Consider the following 8524-nt stretch of genomic DNA (forward strand, 5'->3'; position numbering starts at 1 on the left):
CAAAATTTAAAGGGCTGATCATCTGGAAATTTGGAATGAAATAATTAGCTTAGCACATGATTGATCTGTAACTAACTGTAAAAATACTAGGGTCTAAACAACCACCTCTTCTCCTTTAGCTGTGAGTTTCTTGTGGGTGAGTGCCTCGCTCAGGAAAGAACCATCAACTCCCAACAGCTGTAGAACAACACATCTGTTCACAGCTTAAAATATTATAAATTTTTGCAGATGCGTTAATACTGAAGGGACTGCTCTGACCTTCTCAAGCATCATTATCTGCTCCTCATTGGTAATTTGAGTTTCCCCATCCTCCCCTTCTCCAAACTGCGTGTTTCCCAGATGGAGAATGCCGGCAATTATGTTCAGTACATTCTGTGGTCAAAGATTACATCATTATTCATTGTGTTATAAACTTGTGAGTGAGAGTATAAAAACAGTTTTCTTTCTACTAATCACTGGGTTGAGTTCCAGATGGCATCACAACATTCTATAGGCTAATAATATTTAATACAGATTTTGGGACAACTAAAATAGATCAGAAATAAAGCAGATTTTTGTTGTAATACAAGAAGTTTATCTAGTTTTGTCACAGATAGAAAACATCAGATTCAATATTTGCGCATTTATACCTTTTAGATATTTCACGGTACAATATAAACAACGGGGATATCTGTATGACATCATCACATTTGAGTATCTAAAAATCTTCAATTTGTCTCAGTGTTTAAAAACAGAGAGAAGCCAAATGAAGGGATAGAGATACAGACCTGCACTTCATCCTCTGTGAATCCAATAACAGGGAGGGCATTCATGACAGTCTTCCAGTTGTTCTTGTCACTGATAGAGCTCACTCTGGGACAATTGCCCTAAATAGTTATTACAGATTAGATAAGATAATCAAATAAATGAAGCAGCATTTACTGTGTTTACCTGAATTTAAACTTACTTTGACTAAGTAGTTGTAGCTCTGTGGGTTTCTTTCCAGGTTTAATCTTTTGATCAGCTTTTCCTCCCCTCCTTCCAAAAGCTGATAGAAGATATGGAAATTTCTCTCACCGTGGTTTTGATGAACAACACGAGACTTCTCCAGCAGGTAGTTTAGGATATGGCCACCTACAGGGGCACCCTATTTTTAAAAGAAAATATAAAAGTTTATTTATTTTCTTGTAATCTATAAAATGATACAGAACAAACCTTAAAATCAAACTGCACATCCATATATTTCCCAAAGCGACTAGAGTTGTCATTCGAAGAGTTTTAGCATTACCAAAAGCCTGAAACAAACAAAAAAGAACAAAAGGTTGTATTCAAAATATATTAATAACTCTGCAAAGAGGTGGTTACCTACCTCTAGAACAGGGTTGGACTGCAGTAGCTTCTCCCCCAGAGTGTCCATGTGGTCCTTTGCAGGGCAGGTGACCGCGTAGTATAACAGGATCTTCTTTGAAGCTTCAGTTTTTCCTGCTCCACTCTCACCTGAGATGAGGATACACTGATCTTTCCTCTCAGTGCGCATGGCTCGATATGTGTTGTCAGATAGTGCATAGCTGAAATAAATAACAACAAATAAACATGTGGTCTTATTTGTGTATAATACATATTGTAATATTAAAATGCTTTCCAAATTGCATATGTGTTCATATAAATTAATTTTAGTAACCAACAACCTGTATTTCTTTGAAAGAACTGAGTAAAAGTACCAAAGGCATCAGTGTTTAAGAATCTACATTCCATTGAGAGCACACTGGCTTGTTGTAACTTACATATGAGGTGATATCTCATAGAAGCTGACCCCTCTGTAGCGCTCCATCTGTTGTTTGGAGTAAATCTCCAGTTCTTTGTATGGATTCATTGACACCAACACAGAGCCGATGTACGTCTGCCCCAAAACATCAGACAACAATGTTTCTTATGTGACATAAATAAACACATACAGCTTAATCCAACACACTGTAAAAGACTTACATAGATGAGGTTTTCTCTGAAGCGGCGCCGTAAGTTCTCTATGAAGGCTGCCTCACTGTTGTAATTCTCCAAAAGGACAAAGTCCTGGACCCCGACCCTATCTCGAGCTGTCAATGCACTCTCCATCACGAGACGCACCCTCCCATCAACATCAACCTCCTACAGAAACATTACAGAATAAAGCATTATACTTTTGGAGAGAGAGCTGCCTTTTACACTGGGAGCTGTAGTGACACTTTCTTGACAGAAAGAGGGCAGTCAAGTCACATTTTCACATAGAAAAATGTGATTGAGGAGCACATCTGTCCTGATAACATAAGAAAACATGATCTTAAGAGTGGATACAAACAAAACTCTCCCATTAGTCATGCTAAAACAACAAACAGGGGTGTTTTTGTGCAGTTTGAGAAAGGCCAAAAATCACACAGTTGTTCCACTTGGATTTGCCAGGATCCAACAATGAAGACGTTCAAACATCCCAGCAGTAAACAGGAGACTGACTTTGTGTTATGTAATGGTGACATTCAAGAGAATTAAAAAGTATATACAACACACTGCTTTATCACCAGACAGTGTTAAAGAACTGTTTATGTTGACCCTGAATGAAAACAAAGCAAGGAGAGCTGCTCAGTATATCTCAAAAATACTGATATGACAAACTAAATATGTATATTTTAGAACTAAGTTAATTATTATTTTTCCCATTTAGTACAAATTTAACCTTTTAATCTTGATTTAGCGGTTGTTTTTGCAGTTTGATGAGTCAGTTCAGTCATTTCCATTTAACTTAACTTGTCTCAGAGTAAATTAAAATATTACAATAAATTCTTTACTGCACTACATATAGTCATTGAATTTAGATTTTTATCTCATAGCATACAGCTATAATTTGAAACACACAAGTGGCTCAATTTCCAATGAAATACTCATATATGTTTGCCCAAAACATACACAGCCATCACTCACCGAAAACACTGATTTAATATTATACTTACAGAAATTTGAAAAATAAAAGGAGGATAAAACTAGCCTTGTGAATAAAATCACAGCCTTTCCTCCAGCGCTAAGTTCCACTGATGAGAGCGAGATTGTAACAAAGTGAGCTGCTCCACAAGACTACTGCTAATGTTCAATAGTTGAGGCTCTCGAGGGTCTCATTTGGCTGTTTAGTGTTGGGATAGGTCATTATCTCTGCACACTAGATGCAGGGAAATCCTCTAAAAACACAAAAGGACAACAGTGGAACATCGCCAAAACTGCAAACTAGAGGAAGGTCAAAGCATTTCCATTGCGACTGCTCCTCCTCCTTCACCTCCTACATTGTTCCTCGCTGCATCAGGTGGGCTTCCGACCATAACACTTACAGATCACAGTCAGATTTTCCAAAAGATACAACTGTGGAATGCAAGGTCAAGCTTTGGCCAAGTCAGTGGACGCTCAAGGCTTTATGTCCAGTGATGGGAAGAATACTTTGAAAATGTACTTAGTTACAAAATGCTGAATACCTGTATTAAAATGTATTTTGTAACATATTCTGATACATGCCCCAATCAGAGTACAATCTTCTGAATACATAGAATAATTTCAATTTTACATTGAGTTGCATTTAAATTATAGTGTAAAGCTGCACAATGTAATTAAAAACAGCTTTAAATTAGTTTTACCATTTGTTATGTATTTTCTACCACTAACTGGAAAAGGAAAAATTACGCAAGCACTCACCACAAGAGCAGCTTTGTCTATTTGTCTATTTTTCTCACTGATAATGTGCAGTTTGAAGCCTAAATTGTGTAATCAAATATGGCCATGTATTTCTTTGATTTTATAAAAGCAACTGCATTCTGAATACAACCAAATGAAAAGGTAATTGTACCAGAATACAGTTACTAAAAATTAATATTCTGAATACGTGTTCTCGGAACATTCAGTTGCTTTCCAACACTGGTCATGCTGAATGTCTGCTACACCTCTGCAGGATTATAGCTCTGCACATGTGATGTTAACCAGCACTACGTCAAAGCAAATCACACTGAAATACGGTTTATCAAGTATTTTTATCCCTTGAGAAAATACCTAAAATTGTTAGCCTTTAAAGGTGCGCTATGTAACTTTTCTGGGGGAGGGTTTGCTGTTTGCATGTCACCATGGAGAGGAAACTACTTTGCCTGGAATTTTCCACAGTGAGGCGTTTAACTATATCTTTTAACATTCAAACATTTAATCAGTTACAGTGTTTATATTGCTATAAAATTTGAAAAACACTCTAGGCAAAACAAAACATCTTCATGAAGGCAAGCAGGTGGCCGAACTCCCAGAAAATGTTACTTAGTTCACCCGTAATTAGTTTTTCCTGGTTAACTGGGGATTTGAAGACTCTCTGCCTTGTTAACTGATGTGTACAATAGAAATAAACAAAGTAATGCATGAGAGCAAGTTGTTTCCTGTTTAAAATGATCTATCAATGATGTTTGAACATTATCCAATAACAGTAAAACGTTTTCTGTTTACATTTTTTGGAGCTGTATTCCATTACAGACAGCAGCAGAGGGGCAGTATCTTACATATAGTATAATCCTCAAGTTAAAGGTGCACTGTGCAACTTTTGTCATGGAGGGTCCACTATCTGCTTCTCTTCATGGAGATGGTATTGCTTTGCCTGGATAGTATGACATACAATGACATGACAACATATCCATCTAGCATTTATTCATTATGGGTGTTTCTATTATTCAAAAATACAATAATTCCTTCTGTGAATAGGGGGCGACTCTCCACAGATCTGGATTGCAACGTAGTGTAGTGCTGTAACTTGCTTGTCTCCCTTGTGATAGGTAGGTTTAATCTATACTGTGGAACATTCTAGACAAAGGAACAACATCATCACAGACACAAGCGGATGACAGACCTTCCCCATGAAAGTTACACAGTGCACCTTTAAAGTTTTTGGGGACAGATTTGAAGTGTGCACTTTCACCTCAGTTGACATGCACAAGATGACGAGCTGCTCTCGACTTGGACCAGTGGGACTTGGCCCTGAGCCCCATGACTAAGCTCTGTTGTTCCAAATACATGTGGATTGTCTTCCTTATAAGGCATGCCCACACTGCTCTGTTCTGAGTTGTGCTGGAGCAGTACCACAGCTGGGTCTTTACCACTGGCCAGGTCTGTGTGCCAGTCTAATGGAAATGTATCTACTGTAGATAGCTCAGGGCTGCTGTTGCTGCTGCTGTGCTCAATTAAAATCTTGAGTCACAAGACAAAACCTCTGAATGAGTCACTGGTTGATTTTTTTTAGGCTCTGTGTAGCGGATCACAGAGGAATTCAGGCAGACATGTTAGTTATAACACCACAATATCAACAGTACTTACCCTGGCTTGATATCTCATCTTGTCCTTTGGTTGTAGTCTGAAGTTTGGGTTTATTCTGAGTGGCACTCCTCTTCTGGGTCCAGCGCACTCCTTAAAAGTATCTCTTCATCTTTCCTTTTTCATGAACAAAACTTCTCACCAACTTTCGTCAATCTTTCAGTCACTTTGTCTCTCTGTCTGGCATCCCTATGAGCACAAAATAAAAATCTTGTTCACACCTCCACACAGTGATAAGTCCAGCTCTCCTTCCTTTTAAAACCAAACAGCGCAAAGTTCTGAGGGAAGGAACTCCTCACATACGTCACAGGCTTAAAAATATCCGGGGACAAACGCTGCTGGATTGGCTAGGAAAATGTTGCTAAGAGCTTCTAAGACAAACACATAATCAGTGAGCAGGGTATAAACGCATATAAAGACTATGAGATCGCTGCGCATTCTTTCATCGCTCTCCTCCCTTTTGAGCATGTTCCCTCCCTTTTTCTTCCACAAGCTCAGACAGATTCACATGGGATAAAAGTTATGGAAACCTTTGACCAATGAAACTGCACAGTGCTCATCTAGCATCAAAAACCCTCACAAAAACATACATTTATTACAGAAGTCTGTCCTTCTGCTATATATGCATTACAATACATTATGCATTATCACTATGCAGTGTGAAATACTTAGAATCTAGAAGGTTTTGACCTTTTTAAAGATTTGAACTGTCAGAAGCTATGAAAACAGTGCCCTCCTCTGGTTCCCATGTTTTTTCCCTCTCACCCGGTTTTGCCTGAGTCTGTTTTTACGCCTTGCCAGCAACATTGAAACATCCAACTCTGTGGAATCTGAATAATGTCAGCCAGATGGAGAAAGTCTACAGCTTGTCAACCTCTCCCAAAAGGTTTCAAAATGTCTTGTATGCCTTGGAAATCTTACCACCACCATTGCTAAATTGTTTATACAAACTTCTATTCTTCTTATTCTAAAGATGCACTGTGCATTTGTTGTGTATAGTTGAGGGTCCGTTGCCTGCATGACCCCATGGAGATGTTATTGTTTTACCTCAAATGTCCCACAGTATTAAACTAATTTTCACTGATTCAACTACAGCTGTTTTTGTGTTAAAAATAAATAAGAAAACATGCATTGTGGTCAGTGGGGTCACCTCTCCACAGATATGACTTGTAACTGGGCGTGGTTGCCCCAGATGTTTGTCCACAAGGAGAAGTATTAATTTACTGCCATACTAAACTTTCCAAACAAAGCAATAACATCTCCATGGAAACAGGCAGGGTGCCGACCCTTTGTCAGAAAAGTAAGACAGTGCACCTTTAAATGTATTGTTTATCTCCTGACCAAGAATATATATGCTTGTCGTAACAAAAACTCACATTCTCCAGTTACTATGACTTCCTATTTGTGCAAGAAATCAATAGAATACAATGCAATCACAGTTGACTTATTTGCTATAGAAAGCTGGATCAAAGCTCAATAGTTTGTTTTATAGTTTTCCCTATCCATGGGGTCCGGAAATCTTTATGAAATCCATTGTACACCAGGATGTGCTGTTGTGAATTGCAACAAGCATTTGAATACATGCAAAACAACATTTTTTGTGTGCCAAGTAAGCAAATCTGAAGGACTGCGTTCAATTGTGCACAGCCTGATTTGTTGCACTTTGGAAGTTGTGCAGTGTTGTTTTGCTAGTTTCATCAGTGTTGGAGATAATTGTGTAACAGCAGGCATGAGGAAAACATAAAAAACATGATCCTAGCATGACCCCAGTGTTCCTTGGGACCTCACAAAATTAAATCAAAATATTTCAATAAATAAATAAATAACATAGCTGTTATTGCATCAGTAGTGTGGCATTCTTTACCAGGTCTTTTTCCAATTACTGCTGTTATGTTTGCTCGGCTGTTCCTGTAAGGGCAGTTTCCTTCCTTATGGTTTCCTTCAGGATCATTACTTCACTGTTATCAAAATTAGAACACCCTTATATGGTCTATATCTGATACTTTCTCTTAGGTATGTAATTTAATCTATCATAAATTATAACAAGTACAGTATGTTTTGATTTATGAGAATTGTTATAAGAATATTTCTATTGTGCAACATATGACAGTATGAAAATAGTTGCAAAGTCATGCCACAAAATTGTATTTTATTTGTATGTGTTGTAGTAGAGAGAGTACCTAATCAGAACCATTTTACCAACTTCCCCTAAAAATGTTCCTATTTAAAATAACAGTGACTCATACGGATGTGATGACTTGGAACAGGGTTTTTTCCTTGCCTGATTTCACTTTTCCCTTCTGCTCTCTCTCTCATCAAACTCTCATTAAGAATACTTTGACTTCTAGTATTATTTCTTATCTATTCCTTCCCAATTCAAACCAATGGTAGTGCTGATACATATCTAAAGGCTTTAAGAGAAGGTTGCTTGAGTTACCTAACTTGGCCTCCCTTCCTGTCTATTATGTCTTCGGTGGAGGCCGTGTTTCCCAGCTACTGCCCATCTGCTACACTCACCCCACAGTCACCTCTCGTGCCCCATATCCCTGTTACACTAGAAAGGATATAGTCTATTACATGCAAGCTGAAAAAATAACTTAATAGCTTAAATGCATTATACATTTAACATGTTCGAAGTAAAGAAAATGGAGAAAGTAACAGAGGTGCAAGATAGCAGTTTGTTGTATAAAAAACCGACAATGTAAGGTAGTACAGTTTCTATGAGACTGAACAGCAGCAGCAAACATATTTAACTACATTAACATGGGTCAGTGCCTCTGGATGCTGAGTGTAAGCTTAGGGCTCAGCCTAGTGGTAGTGATATCAATTACACTGCTGTCTCTCTTCAGCTGTTTGAAGAAAGAGACAATATGAAATGTGTCCAATGAACAAGAACAGAAAAGTGCTATCTGTACTCTGCTGTTAATACTCAATAGCCTCAAGGTATATTTTATATTCTTTAAAAATGTTGAACCATGATCTTGACATATACAAGCTGAATATGATGCATAATGATAGGTTTGAGTAAAAACTGCATAAAACACCACCCACACAACATTTCATTGCTGCTGCCAAGACTACAATTAAGTGAAATACACATGAAATTACATGTCAATTAAAATAAATGCCCCCACTCTGCCTTGTATTTGTGCTTCTGTTAGATACTGACACAATTTACACACACAACAAATTG

The 8524-nt window shown here is 37.8% G+C and overlaps 1 pseudogene; it reads right to left on the minus strand.

The window, feature by feature from the left end:
* Window positions 1–7: 7 nt before the first annotated feature.
* Window positions 8–5725, minus strand: LOC129407391 (unconventional myosin-Ic-like; annotated as a pseudogene).
* Between the last annotated feature and the right edge of the window lie 2799 nt (window positions 5726–8524).

The sequence above is a fragment of the Boleophthalmus pectinirostris genome, unplaced genomic scaffold, assembly GCF_026225935.1.
Source record: "Boleophthalmus pectinirostris isolate CB_2022bp ecotype Guang Dong unplaced genomic scaffold, ASM2622593v1 HiC_scaffold_12, whole genome shotgun sequence".
Taxonomy (NCBI): Eukaryota; Metazoa; Chordata; class Actinopteri; order Gobiiformes; family Gobiidae; genus Boleophthalmus; species Boleophthalmus pectinirostris.